The sequence below is a fragment of the Bombus bifarius genome, unplaced genomic scaffold, assembly GCF_011952205.1.
Source record: "Bombus bifarius isolate JDL3187 unplaced genomic scaffold, Bbif_JDL3187 scf7180000007996, whole genome shotgun sequence".
In the NCBI taxonomy this organism is placed as follows: Eukaryota; Metazoa; Arthropoda; class Insecta; order Hymenoptera; family Apidae; genus Bombus; species Bombus bifarius.
Window position 1 is genome coordinate 5,819,992 of NW_022884376.1, and position 20,894 is coordinate 5,840,885.

General features: G+C 39.7%; 1 protein-coding gene across 8 annotated transcripts in view; it reads right to left on the reverse strand.

Moving 5' to 3' along the window:
• Positions 1–17,223, reverse strand: part of LOC117205919 (TWiK family of potassium channels protein 7-like) — a 290,132-nt gene extending 272,909 nt beyond the window's left edge. For 3 of the 8 annotated variants that reach the window (XM_033444769.1, XM_033444764.1, XM_033444766.1), the window contains exons 1-2: positions 16,576–17,223; positions 14,463–14,833 (exon numbers count right to left, since the gene is read on the reverse strand). The gene's annotated coding sequence lies outside the window, so the exon portion shown is untranslated. The remainder of the gene's footprint in view (positions 1–14,462; positions 14,834–16,575) is intronic. The other 5 variants (XM_033444771.1, XM_033444770.1, XM_033444768.1 and 2 more) reach the window with 5 other exon arrangements.
• Between the last annotated feature and the right edge of the window lie 3,671 nt (positions 17,224–20,894).

A 20,894-nucleotide genomic window follows, 5' to 3' on the forward strand; every position in this document is an offset into this window, starting at 1 on the left:
ACTTCTTGATTAAACGAAAACTACCTTCTTTAATTATAACTTTCCATAAAGAATTCTCATTTCCTTCCCAATTGGAAACTAACACTTTAACGATAAGATTCTTTCGACTGTACCAGCTTTTACCTAGCTGTTTATCTGAGAACGTACGACCACTCTGAGAGAACTGTAAGAAACTGTTTGCTTAATACTTAAATGCTAATTTCAAATAAGGAAAGATCGCGATGATTCAAGATTAAAGCGAGAAGTGACAATATAGAAGATTACTCGTAACCTGCCATTGTTCTCCGTTCTCGATCTACTCCCCCCCAAATTCCCCGAATAACATTGCAGCTATGAATTTCTAACTTTATTCGTAGAGTGCGTTCCCACGTAGCTGGAAACCCGAATCGCATACAGCCACAATTTCAATGTGCACCGTTGCAATGCATTCAAAATATAGTTACGCACATGCAGTACCACGCTGCAAAGGATTCGATGAAACTGCGGTCAGAAAGTAATCAAGTTGCAGGAATTTATAGAACCATGTTAACATCCGCGTTTTTGAGCAAAAAGTATTCAAAAGAGATACTATATCGAAATTGCCGCTACTAGCGTAACTCAATTGCAAATTTCAGACGCATATAGTATAATATTTTTGTTGAGAAGATACCACGCTGGACTGCAGTGATGAAGATTCTAATATACTCGGTATATTAAATCAGAAAATTTAAAGGGCGGTTCTTGAAGCTGAAATAAGACGAAAATCAAGGATAAAAAGATTGCGTTTTCGGCTTAGTTTTTCAGTTATTGGCAATTAGAAATCGGCCAAAATACTCCTGCACGCGAGCAAACCTCCTTACACGAACGTAAGTAGGTCAGCCTAAGCAGCGGGGTGCGCAGGTATCCTGAAATCGAACGATACATGGGCAGCAGCTTAACTCGTACAAGTCGTAGAGAAAAATATTATGACAATTTGAAGACGTAAGTCATTCTACGCGACGTTCTGTAGAAAAAATTGTAGATTAAACATTACGCCTGCGTATCGAAAATGGCCTCATGAAATTTTCGATTAGAGAGAATTGATATTTCCTCTAATCCTTTGCCTCTATGAATAATTAACAAATAATAGCACATATAAACAATGTTTACTCTAATTTCATACACGCACCGCGATCATTCCGTCCGTGGTTCTCCAAAGAATAATCAAATCGTTAAGTATTCTTGAGATGCTACTAAATGTGATCGAATCTTGTCTTGCACGAATTACACACATTTTCCATGCAAATTATCGATTCACTACGTGTTACAATATTCGCATACATACACGTGAAATGAAAAATGAAAAACGTATACAACTAAGAGGACATGGAACGAAATAACGCGTCGGGGAACGTTTAATTCTTGAGAAAGTCGAATTCTTTTAATTCCGATCAAGTCTGCGACATTGATATAAACGTCAATATCGAATCGCATTACTCATGGCCGATAAGCGTGACACGACAGTATGCACTTGAGTAACAAATTTAAAGCAAATGCCATACGTACGCGTGCAGGATGATGTAGGCATTTGTTACTGCGTCAGTTCACTTAATCCACCCATCAATCAGTGAATTTTATCTTGTATTAATTCTATGATATAATACCTCAATTTTGTACCTTTTTGATATAGTTACTGCAGCTCGTATTTCACTATACATATTCCGCTATAAATCTCTTAATATGCAAATTCCGTAAACTATAAAGTATAATGTTACAAAATATATCATCGAACACGAGACTATTAATATTTCACGAAAGACGATATAATCTCTAGCAATATTTCAAAAAACATGACTAGCAAGAAACATTAAACCCGCATGTGGCCAAGGATGTGCTACATCCGATATCGTCTTAAAGAACAGAGAGTTCGTGAACAGGACAGGTCTCTGGATAACGATGTTTTAAAGACCAAGATAGAAACGGATGTTCCAACAACGGTACGAGAACTCGCTGTACAAGTTGCAGTAAGTCGATCAAATCGTTACCTTGGTGCAACTAAAAACGTAGAAAGTTAAATAAACGAATTTCGTACAAGTTGACCGCATACGTTTACAACTATCTAATACTGCGTTCGTCGATGGCATAATGAAAATTCAACTGAGAAATAATAAATAATATGCAGGGTGGCTCGCGTACCGAGCGAAAATTCAAAGTCGATTTTCTCGAAAACAAAGCCTCGAACGAAAAACTTTTATTCTATATTTTCGACTTCTTTTTTCGCGTAGAATCACCTTCTTTCCGCTTGTACCGCCAGTTACCAGCCATCCTGTATACATTGAATAGTCGAAACTCTGCTTCTTCCGAGTCAAACGATCTCAAACTAACTCAAAATATTTTCCCTATTTTCTCTACTATTTATATTATTTGTAGCTTATCGAGGTATAATCCAATGAATGACACTATGAAACCTGCTGTCTCTAATTTAAGCTATCGTGTTCAACGGAACTTGTCAACGATCATCATTAATTCCGTCGTGCAAATGTTGTAAAGACACGCACGCTGCTACACAACCAGGAAGCAACGCGATGTAAATTTCAGGCTTGCGTAGCAATTCAATGTATCGTTAGCTACTTCCTGAATCGTGAAACAACATGGCCGTAAACCACAAGCCTTGAGAGGTAGCCCGTATGACCAACGTAATCTCTAAAATCGATCGAACGAATATATTATTAACTGTTAGCTGTTAACAGTTAGCTGTTGAGACCTGTTTCGAAAGTGTGTGCCTAAAACGTGTGGCGAAAAGTACGCGACGACGAGTATACTCGTCAAACGCAGAGTACGTGGAAACAGCATCGTCAAACGCCGTCTATTGAAGACAAACCACGACGAGCCAGAATCATGGGACCGTCAATATTCCAGTATTGTTCACATAGGCTTAAAATTGCACGCGAAACAATGACAAAGTTGCGAGAGCCCAAGTATCGTACGGACTCGGGAACGTGTTTTACGAATCACAGCTACTACGGTCGTAATCAAGCGGTTAATTCACATAGTTGATCATGCAAATAGGATTCTTGCTTGAACCGTAAACAACGTGTTCCGATGCAAGCTATTAGCGGCGAAACTTCGCTTTAAATCTTTCACCGAAAACTTCGGAATAGTTAACTGTTACAACTTTTCCAGCGGTTGCTCGAGAATTTAATAACAACGCGGGTCTATGTATTTCGATCGTCAACTTGAATATTAAAGTTTCTAGATAACTGTGCTATCGATGTTCGACCGATCATAAACGTAAAATTCTATACGAAAAAAAGCGGTCGATACTTCGGAAATTGTACACATTCGTTCGTCGTCATTGATTCGTAGAGTTTGGTAAAATTAATCGGAATTCCAAGTTTCACGAACGAAATTTTTCTTTTTTTTTTTTTGCATGTGAAGAAATCCTCATGGACATTCCGCTGTTGCTAATAATCGGCAACAGCAGAGTGGTGTCGGATCGCTAACAAGCAACTAGCGAGACCGTATGTGAGAAGGACGGAAAAATATTTTACTGCAAGTAATTGCGCGATTTAAGGGACGAAGCTTCAAAGAAATACGAGACAGAGGGCAACGAATGTGACACGCGCACAGCGAACAGGGTAACTACACGCGCGTTTGCATAAAACATTTTATTTACTTTCTCACGTTACAGAACGGGTTATGACGTACACTTTCCGCGCCGTGGGGAACACATTTTTGGACGCGCGCGTACACTTGAAGCACTTCCTTGTCGTGTTTCAAAGGATCCACTTCCTCCTATGAAACTTAAAATGCGTTTCTTCTCAAGTATTCAAAAACCCATGCATAAAGGCAGCCTTTAATTGCTCAAGCACGTTTCCACGGTTATTTAAGCTTTGACTTCGAAACAAGATTCCAAGTGCGTACTTATTATAAAATGAAAAAAGAGACAAAATTGAAAAAGAAAAAAAAGAGAGAGAAAGAGAGAGAGAACAAAGCAGATTCCATCGTTGCGCGATCGATATGCCTAAGCACTTAACGTAATGGCCAACGATAAAAGATAATACCTCGAGATCGTTCCCTTTGACTCGTGAAAATCGATGGTACGTACGGCCAATCACGGGTAAAAATATATCTTACAAGCAATTAGCTTGGTCCAGCGTGAAAAGCGGCGCAAACAATTACTTTTAACGAATCGCCGGCAATTCTCGGTGGGGGCAATTACTTTTATCCAGCGGGAACAATAGCCGCGTGATCAGCGATCAGCAGCGTTAGGTGCGGGTGATTGGCGCGACAACGCGCACGATATGACGCGGAATCGCGCGCGCCTTGCCAATATAAACCGATGGTAGGCGTCACGTAGATTCGTGTGCGGTTGCACGTGCATTACGGCGGCTCGTTACCAGTCGGTGTATCTAACCCAGTTGTCAATTCGTATAGCTTGTTTCGCACTCATTCGACGTATTGCGTCGCGGTGAAACGCGGCCAGAATACAAATAAAGTTTGGAGACCCCGCGAGCGAGCAACGGCAGCCATTCCAAGTCAAACAGGAGCCCCGGCAGCTTTAATAATATTCCTCGAGGACGAACCGTATCGCTGTGTGTGACGCGGATAAATAAATAAAAGTTTTCTGGGCGCCCGAGGACTTTGGACGAGAGAAAGAGAGAGAGAGAGAGAGGGAGAGAGAGAGGGAAAGAGAGAAAAGTAGGCAAAACCAAGCGAAGTGTGCAATTTTGCGAAAATTTCGCGGACGAATCTCGCGAGCGTTTAAAGGAGCGCTCGTCGATCGGGCCATTGCTTTCAAACTTTCCGTTTCATCGACATTACGGATGGACGTTAAGGAAAATATTCCCGCTACGGCTGGATTGAATGCGGCCTATTTCAAACGTTTCCGCGCAAAATTCATCGACGAAAACGTCCTATCGCTCGCATCTCTACCACTCCATATAAAATCGTTATCGGTTCCCAACGATTTTTTCCCTTTTCTGTCGTGTTTTATTATCCTCGTCGATCACAGCGAATGGCACTTACACCATCGCGTCTCTATTCTATCGGACTTTATGCCATCGCGATTACGCAATGGGATTTATTACGTGTACGATGTTACGCTCGCATAATCTTCCGAACTAGAGCGAAAAGTAGTTTCGAGCCTTTTTGTTCAGTTTAGTTAGTTAAATAATCCTATCGACGACTAGTCTAACCTCGAAACGTGTCTAAATTAACACATCTTTAAACTCGTGCAGTAAGTTTACCAGGTTGAGGCCAAGTTGGTAGTCGTCGGACCACAAATTTAGTTAAGTGCTCGAACGACATCTTTCTGCAAAAAGTTCGAAAGTGAGACCAGCTAACGGACTTGATCGTTGAACTTTCTCCAGCGATGCGTCTTATTGTTTTACAACCAAACAGAAGCGTTACACGTACCTTGAATGGCAATTACCCTCTGTTCGAGTAGCTGGAATTAAAGACAGAAAGACTCGGCGGTGACACGACGCGAATCGATCGACCGAACCGCATCAGAGCACCATCGTATACGTACGAATAATGTAAATGAAATGACTTGCGTATGAAACAATGGAATTTAAAGTATCTCGTTTAAAAGAGGATAACGTAGAAATTATAGATACGTCGTATTTGCTAACGACATGGGCAAACAAATGGTGTCAATAATATAGTCTCGAAAGCTAGGTATCTATCGGTCGAACAAAATGTTTGCGAACGTTCGTTAATGGCAATTTACTTCGATAGAAACAGGAAACACGCGATGGACAGCAAATAATCGCGAACGTTTACGAGCGTCGGAGTAATGCCGATACATTAAAGAAAATGGTCGCTTGCGTTTGTGTGCGTTCAGTAAAGACAAATGACTCTATATTGTCTTCCACATCGACGAATACCTGCAAAGGCTTACGCCCTTGTTTTCGACATATTTCAACGCAAAGTGTTTGCAAATGTTCGCGAGCATATTAATCGATTACTCGCCTGGACGTACTATAGTCCTATTATTTTGAACACTTCAAATATTAATATACACGGTAGAATGATTGAAAGCGATTTGTTTGCCGGAATTGTGTGCTTGCTTACTCGCTACCAAGACAAATTTTACTAGCGACATTCTCAGCGGAACCGCAAGGAAAAACTTGTCCTGGAGAACGTAAAAGCACACGAGGCTAGGAAGGTAAGAATCGGATAGACTTTAGATTAGACGTTATCCCTGTGAGATATCATTTGACCAGCGTGCAAACAAAGCGCCGGCATCTCCTTTCAAACGTCAAGGAGCAATTATTTGCGAGAACTTTGAAAAAATTGCGTGTTTGCACTTTTTTAATTAAATTTCCCGTCGGATGGACGGTCCGCGACCGCGTCGCGACCACGCGGTGGACTTGAGAACTTTCAGGAATTTAATTGAAGTCCAGGCATCCTGGCCAACGGGCCGCCCCTTTGCCGACTAGAAAGAGTATTTCCTGGCAAATTTGCGGAAAATTTGCCGCAGCTCAGCCCCCGCTAGAGGACAACCCCTGACCTGGCAATACGTTCGCCCGAAAAGTCGACAAGTATTCAGCCTGCACGCTGACACACGATCTCAAGCACCGTACGAGCGAAAATATGTAACAAAACCAGCTCCAAACATTTCGGCGCGTACTTTGAAAAACGAACGGAACACCAGAGCTTATCGTGAAAACTTGAAATTGTTACGAGACGAAGAAACCATTCGCGGCGATCGAACTCGATTAGGGGCGAAGCGCAATATTGCGAAATGACCGATACTTCGCCGATAATTTGCCTCGCCGTTTACGTCGTAACCGAATACGATGTCTGTACAAAAAGGGGTTTAAAACGGTAGATGTGCGAGCACAGGGAAAACTGACCTTAAACCGTGAAACTGTACGAGATAAACATAATTAAAAATATACTTGACAAAACGAGAAGCTATGTTACGTTTACGAAAATTTATGCACGGAGGACAATGCTAAACTGTTTCACCTGTTGAACATTAATACGTTACGTGTCTCACTTTCCGCGGTCTCTTATTTCAATGGTAACCGTATCATGTAATTTTACGATACTCCGTTCCTTTGAATTCGTCGATTTAATTTACATTCCATTAACGAATGGATTTGTATTTCATAAAAAAATAATTCTTCCGTAAACTAGGTTTCAGAATGTAGAACTTTTATTTGTCATATTTATAGAAGAAATGAATAATCATCGAAACAGAAGTACACGACGAGACACGCGATACACAGTTTGAAAAGATCAAAGAAAGCGAACGTCGCTTTTTCCGAGGCACGAAAGGATGAAGAATCATCGGTGCCTAGAGGTTCCTTTGCTGCTGACAAACTAGGGACGAAGCACGTGAGAACGCGAATCGTACATCGTTTGGTCGAGTGCCACTGGTAGGCATCTTCGTGAAAGGAAGCCGAAAACGCGGCAAAAGAAAAAGAAAACGAAACGACGACGCGAAGAAGCAAAACCATGCGCCTCTATAGAACGGCGACGAAAGTCAAGAGGTTAAGCGCCTTACGGGATCCAACGAATACGGGGGGCTTCGTGGGGAAAGTGCTTTTTATGTCGACGTGTCTGGCGTACGAGCCGCGCGAAAATGTGCCATTGATTTTTATCGGTGAAAAATAGGCTTTCGCGATCGGTTATGGAGAGAGAAAAGGAATGTGGTAACAGGTAAGCAGGTGCATGGCGTGGCACAGAAATTGAGGAAACGTCGGCGTGGAAAAGAGAGAAGTTTGCCTTTCTTCCTCTACTTCCGCCTCCTCCGCTCCTCTTCCTGTGTCTCGCGTCGAAGCGCCAGTAACATACAGGAAAGCGTACGAACACCGGACGAATTTTTAGCAGTTTCGATTTCCGATGAAAAATGAATTTTTAATAGGAAACTTCGTTCTTTTCAAGGGAAACATTCCGTGCACCTGCTGCTCCTCTTTCCTCCCGTGTCCGCAACTCCAGGTCACTGCGCATTATTCAGAAGTATATTTCGTATGTCCACGGTGTCCGGATCTAACAAAAATCCATTTACGAGCCAGCTAAATGTTTTTATTCGCAACGATGTTCCGGATGAAGTACGTAAATCGACGACGATATCAGTTACGAATTTCAATACAAACGATACAGATACGGTATCAACTACGAATCTATATGCGTACAAGGTGCAGTTGTAGGCTATATATAGCGAGATTATAAATTGAAACATTAAACGATGATACCGATTGATCTAGTTACACTCAGGGCTGACGCATCTCGTGACTAAAGCTGCCGAGCTACTCTTTGCCGCCGATCTACGTACGAATAGAAAGACAGAAATACGTAGTTCTCAATTGACATGGAACGGCTCTGAACGAAACCAAACTCTTCCTTAAAATATCTCGACTTGCGTGTTTCGGCCATCAAACGTGTAAACTTTAATGCCTGGCAGATTTTACGACCTCGCTATATCGCTTTCAACTGCTACACGAAAGAAGGGAATTATAAATATTATAGCGATAGCGGACTGTCGTTGTCAGACACGTTCTTTTCCAAAAAAATCGAAAAGAGAACTCGACTCGAGCACGCGTCTTACACAGTGAACGTATTGAAAAAAGCACGAAACACCATTTATAGTGGTGTACGCGCGATTTAGGCAGCGAATGCGTAAAAAACAAGGTGTGCGAGAATATTCGAAGAAACGCGAACCAATTAACAAATCACGCCATCGGTTCGCCGTATTCGAATTTCGTTCGTGTTTTCAACGTGACGCTTTTACTCGAAAAATCTTATTTCGGCTAACGGTGCTCGATTTGAGGGGAAAAACGACCGTGTTTCACTGGCTTGTCGCGCAACTGGCTACATGGCCGTGTGTTGAACGCGCAGAGAAGCACGCACGCCATGGTAAAAGTTACATGGCCAAAAAGTTCGATTAAAAAACAGATATACCAGATTGCGGAATCGAATTAACCGGCGTTTCCACGCCACCCGTTTCTCTCCCGTGCATTTTTTTCCATTTGTCGATCTTTGTTTTTTACAGCGGCCTCCGCTCGGCCAACGTTCAACGCGAGAAGCATGCGCGGCACAACGTGATCGGAATGTTCATTGGTAATTCAGAGTGGCCGAGCTATCGAGCCCCGAAGGCGTCGAGCCGGGATGAAGATAGCAGAAGTCGAACGGAAACTCGTCGTAGAGATCGCTTCGAGATCGACTTGGGTGAAACGAAGCAAGGTGAAGAGCATGCCCCAACAAGGAATGGAAAATAAGTGGATCGATCGGACGAAGAAAGACCAGATCCGTGGATGGATTGCGAGCAAGTATCGAGGATTAGGAAACGACGATTGCTATCCGGAAAGAGACGATGCACGAAGATAAAGAAAATGAACTGAAGATAAGAGACGAGGAGGACGCTACGAGCTATGTTTCTCAGTGAAATGAAGAATAATAATTCGCTAATCAACTGGAAAAAAAAAAAGATTGATCCAACATTTCAAACATCGAAGCTTCGGCTACGGCTACGTTCGGAAACGTTACAGAAGCGCGGATACGTTTCCCAGTTTAAACTCTAGATCCGAGGATTTTTACGAGCGACTCTTCTTGCTTAAAATGCTTGATGCAGAAGCTGTAAAGGTTAACCATAAAAGCTAGGTGCATTATCGTATTTATTGCGTGCTGTGTGTACACCATTTTATAGAAACAGTACACGTATACAAGTTCTTACTCGAAAGAGACGATCTCCCAGCTACTGTTTACAAACGTGTATCGAATTTGATAGACGTCGTTTCGAGCATTCGAATGGCGTAATAATTTTTCAACGACGTTACAATAAGCGTTGTATTTTTCGAACGAAGTGCGAGAACGTGGCTGGTAATCCGCTAATTATGTACGTCGTAAATCGAGTTGGTACGACGGTGATAAAAGGGATGCGAGGAATCGAAGACAGACAAGGAAAAGAAACTAGATCCGACCAACGCGGGAACGCTTTCGCCTGTCAAAACCTGGTCGAGGCTTTGGAACCGAGGACTCGGAACGCTTGGCACTTTATATTAAAATCCTTCCTCCCGTGTCAACCCGATATCCCAGGTCCTCGTATTTCCTCTCCGTTATTCTCCAACGTACCCACCAACATTTACCGCACGGATTCTACCTTTCTATACCTACCTATAGCTGCTATGTATTTGACCGAACAAAAGTGACGTCTAACGCGTACGATCGATCAGATAGACAGCAATGAAGCTATACGCCAATCATTCCGTGATCTTGCCTATTATTTTCCACGAAGATGATTCCATCCCGCTTTAGTTACGATCTTAGAGAGTCTCGGGTTATTTGAATATTTCGCGTTTATATCGCCTCCCTCCATGCCTTCTTCTATTTCCTTGATTAACATTTAATCTTCCACGAATGCACATTTTTTAAAGTTCGATAAGCATCAAAGTTTCGTGGAAAAGAAGTTTTTACCAGTTCATTTTGTTTTGTTATTTATTCTACCCTTTAAAAGGGTTCAAATGGATCTTTGATCTCGCGCAAATATTGATCGTATTACACGTGTTCGCGTCGACGCGCAATTTCTCATTAAAAGCCTAACGAAGTAATGCCGTTATACGTGCAACGAACATGACAAAGTGTGTCCGCTGATCCTTATTAACGTTTCCTACGTGAAAAAGACAAGATTTATGAGGTCAGTGAACGTGAAAAGTTCAGGGGAGGGCATAACGCGATATCAGAAATCGCGAAAGGATCAGAGATCGGAACAGATAAACAACTCGAGGCTCGTTGTCAATGAACTTCGCTATATCCGAAAAGCTGAAATCCGAACAGCGGAGCGGTCGGTCGAGATGCTTACCGGCGCTATCCTTCGTAGAATGGAAACGGCAGGGAAATTCAAAAGAGCGTGTTTGTCGTCCACTCGGCGAACCCTCCTGAAAATTGGCCTGCTGTCACTCGAAAATTTCAGTCCTGGTCAGCGTGGGACATTCGCAAAACACTGAGTGAAATTAAATCAAGTCCTATTTGTCGCTGTTTGTTCCGTTAAAAGCCACAAAACGACTATCGCTATATATAGTTTCTACAACACGTGGACATAAAGTAACAAGTACGTACACCTCCGTCCACAAATCACAGGACAGTTGGCAACTTTTAATACAAGTTTTAACAATAGAACAGGGAACAAAGGCTTCGGTCGTAGCGTAAAATAGTTTTCTTGTGATACATATGGTTACTAAGGATCAAGTTGATCTTGTAATTTTAACATCTATTTGCATGTATCCTAAGTGTAGAAAGTGTTCTGTGGTACATAGACAGTAGAGTATGTCTAATAATAATATGTCAATAATATTGATTTAATAATCGTACTTTTATGATTCTGTATGAAAACGGAATATCGTGATGAGAGCTATAGCACCTATGTGACGCAGCTAGCACCATATGTGAAATGAAGAAGGAAATGACTTACTCTTGCGTTTTATCGTTGATCATGCCCAATAGTCAATTATCTTCCTGCGTTAAGTAATTTTACGTAATTTATTGCCTGATAAAAGTTAAAAATCATAGTCGCGTTAAATATTTCATTAAAAAAAATTTGCGAGAAACGTCGACGACAGATGCAACTTTGGTAACTATAAATATGTGAGCGCGATACAATTGGCATAATTTTATTAAAAACGCCCATATCTTCGACAACGATATTACATCAATGACGCGGAGCTATCGAATTGGATTATTTTCACCGAGAAAGTGTGACGAGAAGCGCAATGTTCAGAAACTTTGAATGGCCCTTGAAAGCATCTTATGCAGCGAGTATCAGGAAATGGAACGTGAAAATGAATACTGGCTGCGTCTCCATAGTACAACTTCTTTGCCATATCTCATGCGAATGTTTTATCTCGCCAAAGAACTTCTCCGAAACTCAAGTATACGAAAATGAAATACCCCAAACTCTTTGTAACTTTTTTATTATGCGCAAAAATATATGCGAAAATACGTTGCACCTGTAGTTTATTGCATTTCAAAACGTAGTTGCGTACAACTGACAAAGCTGGAGTGCCAGTACTCTAAACTAAACGATATATTATACATAATAGCCGTGTATTCTTTCACGTAGGTATAGTACGGCGATTAATACGCGAACAAGAATTTTCAACGATCTAAATCTTTATAACACCTATTTCTTAGCCTGATGAAAATTTCTTTAATTTCCAGGATAAAGGAAATGCAAATAAAACAAGTCTAATTCGGATTGCTCGTAGAGCAATCGTACATCACGCGTATTCAGCTCTGTCTTTAACAATCGCCTAGTCTCCGGAAACAGAAGACTAGCTTGAAGTATATCCGTTGGACATATTCCAGTGCACGGTTGCAGTAGCTTTAGGGTCGAAATACCGCGACGGTTGCATGGTTGGTATTGGTATTACCGATATTAGCATTGCCAGTAACTCTTTCGAAACAGTCTTGGCACGTTCTGTACTCCGGCTTCTGTATGCTTCATTTCCTACACCTTGGCCGAATCACGCTTCGAAGTTTCGCATATCTGTGCTTATATTCGCGCCACTTTTAACGTTCCTTATCATCTATCTCGCTTCATAGTTTCTCATTGTATTATAGGTATATTCCCCGAAACGAATTATAATCACGAAGAATTAATCTGTACGCGTTGTTCCTGTGATTCTTTTAACTCGTAGATTTATATTATTTATCGCAAAAACTTCATTTATCTAGCTATATTATATTATTTATCGCTTACTATTTTTATCTATTTACGATAGTTTTATTTATTATACTCGGTGAATATTTCATTTATTTGTCTATACTTGGAAACGCAGCCGAAAAATAATATTTTGTAGCGTGCGTCTGATAAAAAGTCCGCAATCGTAGGCAGCTTTCTCGACGACCGTATTCGAGTAAAAGCTTAAGCCTTTATAATTATCCGCGCCCTGTGTTTACCTATTTCTCTTTTATTCAGTATCTACGCATTTACAGGCGCACTTATGAAATGCAACTAATTAAGATCACATTAACCCGGTTTTAAAGAACTCTTTCCATTAAAGGGGCACTGACAAACCGAGGGACTAGCGCCAGATAAGTAACGTATTTAATTTTCCCAAAAGTTTCTGAAAAAGAGAAAAGAAGCGAAGAAAAATTCGGTTTTGCGACGCTCTACGTAAAATGGATTTTATTTCTCTCCAGGGACATGAATATTTCACACATTCGATCTCAATGAAAATCGTCTTGGAGGCACGTCAAAAATGCAGCTCGCGCCAGGCGCAAATGTATTTGGTCAAAACACGATAAATTCTTCTCTATCCTTTTCCCTTTTTTTTTCTTCTCTTTTTTGAAAAACCTCGTTTCAACGTTTCAACGAAAAGCATGTCGTGCACCAGAAGGTTTTGCATTTTTATACATTTTACGTCGATCAAGCTGTCTTCTTTTTGAACCCGCTTCACTATGCTACATATCGATTGAAATACGCATAGATATCGTCGAAGCTTGATTTTACGCTTCATGCAGTTCCTGTTACATTAACTTTTAACGATTTCCCCGTTCGCGTACACAAAAGATAAGCAATTAGCAATGAAAATAAAAATCTCTCGTACGAGAGAAGGTCGATGCATAAAGAAAAATTCTATTAGTCGTTGTGTTCATATTTCGTATGCTACTGCGTGTGCTTATACCTTGAAGAAGATCATTTTGTTGCCAACAGGATGTAAGAATTCGTCAGTGATATATTTTTCAGTATATGAAAGTCAAGAAAATAGTCAATAAATTTCAATTCGTCGTTATTTCGAAATATATGACAATAAATAAAATAACGAACAAGATATCTAGTGGAACTAGTAAATCATGATAAAACTTGCTAAAAAAGTTTTCCCTCGATATATATATATATATATATATATATATATATATATATATCTCGTTCGTTAATTTATTTATTGTTATTTATTTCGAAATAACAACGAATTGAAATTTACTGACTATTTTTTTCATTTCCATATACTGAAAAATATATCACTGACGAATTCTTACATCCTGTTGGCAACAAAATGATCTTTTATATTTTACACTATATGATTTATTTTACACAAAATGAATGACACTATATATATATACATATATATAGTGTAAAATTGAACGTGACTGTAAGTTCATAGCAATAAATCTTCCTAAAATAACGCGTACTAAATTTTATTATCTCATTAAAGAAGGTATGAAAGAACCGTAGCAAAATATGTATCAACCAAAGTCCTTTGATGTACAGAGATTGAAGCTGGAATATTCAGTCGAGTAATACGCTATGAGTTCAAGCAACTTCGGTATAACCAAGAGTCTCTTAATATCATAAAACGGAATATCATAACTTTGTTATATCCCTTCGGTTTTCCAATTATACTTAATCTTATACTAAAACTGCTTGGTAATTAGCGTGCGAGAAAGAAGATTCAGTATGAAAGAATATTAGAAGCGGTGGCTTTTACACGCGTCTCTATCGGTATCAATCTCTATCATATTAAAAACAAGCATATAATCTATAAACTTACCAACTCTGGAACGACGAGTATTCAATCCGTCGAAATCACCAATGGGTTGAATGGTTCGCTAATTCGTAGATGAGTTTCTCCCGTGATAATCTAATTTCTTCAACGAAACACAAACATGTTTCGCTGTAATCCAGTTACCGGTGTACAAATTCATCGAAGGCAGTCGATGTTTCGCAAACTTGTTGTTTACACTTCGTTACACGACATTACACTGATACACCAACTGATTAACGATGTTTATTTAAATTCTATTGTCCGTGTGTATTGCTACAGCTACGCCGTGACGCTTTGTGGAACGTTTACACAAAAACGTGGTCAAGGACGTCACTAATTGAGAATAAATACAACCAATGCGTAAATGCCACTCGAAGCTTAAATTCAGAATACGAACGTAATAAATGGAAAGATCGCTATACGCGTTGTTCGATTTTATTTCCCAATTACAGCCAATCATGCGCAAAATATGCTCTTATTCGAAAGAATGACAGAATAAATTCATGAAAAAGAAAAAAAGAAGGATGGTTGACGAAAAGTGGAAACGAGGTCACTTAGCGCGCGAATTTAAATGAATTTTTCTTTTATTCTTCTACGTCCCGGATATAAATGCCGCGACACTGTCCGCGTTTCTACAGGCTCGAGCTCATTTCTTGCGACATTTCAAAGTGTTCTAAAGCTTGGAAGCAGACCAGTTACGTGGCTCCGTTTTAATCGAGATCCCTGCAGCAGTTAAAGTCGAACGAATCCCGCTGAATATCTACGAAACGGTTTGCTAAATTGCCAATCTTCCTAGTGCAAATCGGAACGAACGCGTATTTAAACGATACCATTCGATACGATGTCAATCCTTTTAATTAATTTTCAAACGCGATATTTTCAGATTTAGAATCACAGCGCACGACACAAAGCGTACAAACGATCATTCTTGAATCTAATTACAAATTGTACCGCTCGATTTGACTTTACATGAGACAACGAACGAGATTCGTTGCTGTAATTGAAGGGTGTTTTATAAATTCATGCTAGAGCAGCGATGCTAATTAACTATCTTAATTATAAATTACTGGTCCACTTCGAAGAATCTGACCTCTTAATTTTTGAAATTTGTAAACATTTCTATCTATCTATCTATTAAGATTTAATCAAGCTAAGCTATCAGCTTTTGTTCGAATAAAATATATTTCTATTGCTAAAAATAACAATTTCCGACCAACGACTAATGACTTTTCTGTTAATTGAAAATAACGAAATAGCGTGTGAAATTGAAAGCACAGTATTCTGTTTCAAGCTTAATAATAAACCGAAATAATAAATTTATCCAGAAATCGTCATGTTTAAATTCGTTTTCCTCCATGTTTATCATTTTTTATCTCCTCGATTTTCCGACGGTACTTCCTTGTTGCAGTATTCTATCGATCGCAAAACCCGATCTTTTGTAAATATCAGCAAGATCGGTTTACTCGAAAGCAAGATGGAGCGACGTTTTATGAAATACCTACGTGTTAGAGGTGGTCGGTTTCATTCGCGAAGAAGCAAAAGAACGATGGTCCGCGGAAGTCTAAAACATTTCATCTGTCGTGATGAATATTCATCTGTATTACATTATCATTGTTTATACGGAACACATCGCGAACAAAGAATTTCCTTGCTTGAGAATTTTAATTCCAAAGCATTTGAAATAAAACGTTTATAGCTACATCTCGAAACGAGAAAAAACAAAGGAAACACGTAACACAAAACACAACGTATGAAGCGAATGAATTTGGAAGGACAATGTTAAATTACTCGAGAAATACATGCAAATAATTATATTACGAGAGAAATTGCGAGAAAGACTTCAAATGATCTCGCGTTTCAATTTGGTTATTGAGGTCACGTTTGAGTGGATTTTGGGGTTAATTGGAGAACGTGCGATACCTTTCTGCGAAAAAATAATTCAAAATATTAATAATGGAATTGCGATACGCGTACAAAAACTAAAGAAGAATGATTAATTAAAATGAACTTGCATATGCGACGTTTGAAACACGGTGTCTGGCTTTGTACGTCGCGCTATACGCCGAGTTGAATTACTGTGAATCCGCTCGGTCGACTTGTTACATGCAATGGTATTAACTTCAATTGGATTGTTTCCAGATTCAGGATTCTTCTTTTCGAGAACGTACTTGTCGCAAAACACAGAGGGACGCGCATTCAAATCTAACACGAACAATTCATATACATGTAACTTCACACTGAACACGTGATCTTCAAAGTACTCGCGTCGATCGCTCGCAACTAACCTGACCTTTCACAATGCCCAACGGAATCGCGGCATTTCCTGTATTTGAAAAAATCACATTGCGCCAGCACGTCAATATTCTCGTCCTTCGTACGCACTTATCTTACTGTTTCGTATCATCCATTCGATCGATAATACGTCGAAATTCATTCAAAATCACTATACGATATATAACTCGAAGATCCCGATCCTTGCACCTTCCTTATCGAAATACGCTGCCTAACACTATAACCTCAAACCAGATATCGTTCCGAACACTTTTCACGTTCGAATTGTCCTTTCACCTCTGAACGATGCACTTTTCTTTGACACGATGGTAATGGTTCTTACGTCGACGATCAAGAATCAATTTTACGAGTACTATTATTTTCAGAGACGATCGATCGTGCAGGGTAACACGCGACACACGTTAAAACCGAACCGCGAACACACGTATTCACGATAATCATGCGCACCGGGCGCAGAACGACGAATGAACGAAAGCGCCGCAACCGAAACTTCGCGAGCCCCACCGCCCTTTCAGCGCTTGCGAGTTACCCGCGAATCCGGACGATCGCTGCCGGACGTCGCCGAACGTGCACGAAGATCGATGGGCGGATAGACGGGGTTCACGGTGTCGCCACAACATAATTAATCGGTGGAAATATAATTCTCGATCGTGGCTTTACGCCACTACTTCTGTTTTATTAATTGTGCTTGCTGCGGACGTGCTTACAAAAGAATCCCACGATGCGACGTTGATCCCCTGATTACTTTCCTACCATTTCGCAATGGCGTTAATAAAACCTTTTTTTCTTAAGTCTTTTATACTCTTTTCTCTTTTTGAATAACGAGCCGAATACCTCACGTTTGAACATTGTTTCACAGTATCGACAAGAACTGCTTCTACGTTCTACTATCGAAAGAAAGGCAAAATCTCATAATCGATGAGTACTTTCACACGGCCTCGGTCGAATGCAATTTGTTGTTAAATTTATCGACTGCTAGCGGAATTAGTAATGAATAGAAATACAAATATCAAATGCAGCTAAACGAATCGTTCCATCTAACTACTTCTATTTCTATTTGAACATTACTGCAAATATTCCGCGCTTCTTTGCCAATTTTGATCCTATCGTGTAAACTGTGAGAAATTTATTCTACAAAGTCTCAGAAGGTGACAGAAATCCGTGAATCGATAAAACAGAACAATGAGTCCACAGTTTACCTGTCCACTAGAGTCTGTGGGTGTCGAAAGCTCGAATTCTCGACGCAGAGAAGTCCGGTAACCAATTTACGGGCGCGCTAGCCAATGGCTAGCGAACGGTATTTTTCGCTGGGTGAAAAAGAAAAAAAGGAGGAACTTGAAAGAGACGAAAGGCAGAGGCAAAAAAGGTGGTTTCCTACCTCCGAATCAAGTACCGAATCTGGCCGTGCAGACAAACGATTTCACCGTGCGTAAAATTCATTGTCGCTCGCTGTGCCAATGACCGTCCAGCTTAACCATCATCGATGCCGATGCTGAAGTTCAATGAAACGGCAGCCGTATCTGTCCGAACTTTGTCGTAAATTTTAACCTAATAGTACGCTTGCGCGCGTAAATGAAAGCCGAAACGCTGATGCGATCCCCGCCAGTTGAACATGTAAAAAGCGGACCTGATAACAGAGGGAATATGCAGGCCAATGCGAATTACTCGTTCTCCTTGCACTTTCAAAGTACTTTTCATAACGAGTATCATTCTATTTTTATCGAAATGGACGGAGAAAGAGTGCTATAGAAGCGCGATACGATGCAAGGTATTCGGAAAACGTATGACGTAAAATTTATGAATTTCCGATAATCGAGAATAATTAATACGAAAATCGTAGTAGTGCACTTCAACGTTGAAACTCGTGAAATACCTGTACGACAAAGTGGCAGAATATTGTGAGAAATGACAATGTTCCTTTAATACCGAACATTCCAACATATTTGTATGCACTTAATAACGCAACAACGCATGTGTGCAATTAAGTATATACGAAAGTAGGTGTTGACATTATAAGAATAGAATACATTGATCCATATATTCATACGCGTGCATATACGTTCGCATGTGTACACGAGTAACAGTAATGTTTCCGCAAACAACGTACAATTACATATGTTGACAATTTAAATATATATATATACTATATGTGAATAATCGATATAACGTGACATATGCTTTGTGTAAATCTTTGAATAATATTATCGTAACGTCACACAATAGCAATAAATCATAAATAATATATAGATTATTCACTTTCATTCTTGTATCACCTTTTGTGGCTCGGTTTATTTCAACTAATCTCTTCAACAGATAAAAACGATCGAATGTAAGAGCAAACACGTGCATAATGGCGGAAAGGAGCAAAGATGAAAAAATGGAAGAAAGAGGCAACGTGAAAAACGTGTTGAACTCTGACAGAGGTTTCAATTGGCAGTAGATGTATTCTTCAGCGGTTGGATGATTAAATACTAGCTCACCGTACTGGCTTTGATCCCTCCAATCAACGCACTGTACCACGTTCGTGTAAGGTGCGCGACCTTTGTACACTTCAAAGTCCTTTGCTTGTGGACGCTCATAGAACGGACCGAAACGGACTCCGAATGTTTAATGTCTAGACACCTGTCCATTCGACCCAAACTGCATGGCCATTTTTCTATCTATCACCTCGTCGTTGCTTTGAAGTCTGCCATTTATTCGATAACGAGAAACACGGTTATTTACGATAATCAAACGCACCTTGCGGTTCCCGCGGTTTACTCGTACAAATCTACGTCATTCACCCTATTTAGACATCATGTACTACCTCAATATACTCAAAGCACGAATTCGACGCGATATCTCGATACGATCAAACCGATTCAACATACTCGTCGATAATATAACGTCTGTTTAGGATGAAACCAGGAACCTTTGTGATTTGATGATTCTTCGAGAATTGGACATTTCATAAAAAATATCGTATGCTGTATAGTAAACGATATTTTAAAATTATTTGTCCAAGTTAAATGAAATTAGTGCAACGATACGTATGTAGGAAATATAAGAAAGGATAATAGTCGATGAAATATATTTTATGCAACTTTATCTTCCCTTCTCCTGACCTGGTGTATCGTGAGGATCAGAAGATCCCTCTGTGCCAGCATCACCTACGGTAAATATTTGACGAGTAACTGTGCTATCATGGCAATACTGGTCCTGATGAGGGCTGCTCAACTCCGCCTTCGATGTTTCATCTTAACGCCGTGGAACGTTGCTGTGTCACTTTGCAAAATCAAAGTTCGTCGAGTATTATTTGCATCGAGAAAAACGATACTCTGGAAGTTTATACGATAATCGAAGGTAATTTAATTTTATATCATAAATTATTTGATACGCTACATTTAGTTTATTTTGACGAGTGCAATGGAAGGATTAAAATCATACGAAAGAACCTTCGAACAAATTATTCACGTTAAAAATGATTTGATTTTAACAAATATTGGAACGATGTTTGCGATTTCATGTATGTTGCGAAAACTAACTACATATTGCTAAAACTGACCTAGTTAAAGTTTCATACCGTAATTAAAACGTACAACTAGGTATTGTTATAAAACCAGTATGAAAATATTGTGCATATATCGGGATTCCATACTATTTCCTTTAAACAGCGTATATTGCATTTAAAGAGTATAGTAGTTAACAGAACAAATAATGACGTAAAATATAACGTACAAGGAAGAATTAATTAAAGTTAATTAAAAGAGACAAATTTTATCACGGTAGCGAAACAAATTTCATTTGCATAAATGCGGTAACATCTTTGCATGCAAGTGTCCACATGCATATAGATCTATAATACATAAATACGTTTATATCTGACATATGTAAATTTTCTTTCGAAGCAAAGCTGAAACGAGAAGAAAAATGTGGAAAGAAATAACGCAAATTGATCAGCGTACGAAGCTACGTCATTCGTGTACATAGAGTCAAAAATCGCATACCACAAAACTGACTTCCGCATATGTGTTTGTACACGTATGTATTGCCTACGCGGTATCTATAAAACATAAGCATTATACTTTCTAATGTATTAAAGGACACCAGAGCTTTCCGTAGATCCTTTAACTAAACGCAAATGACGCGGGGCACAGAGCCAAACGA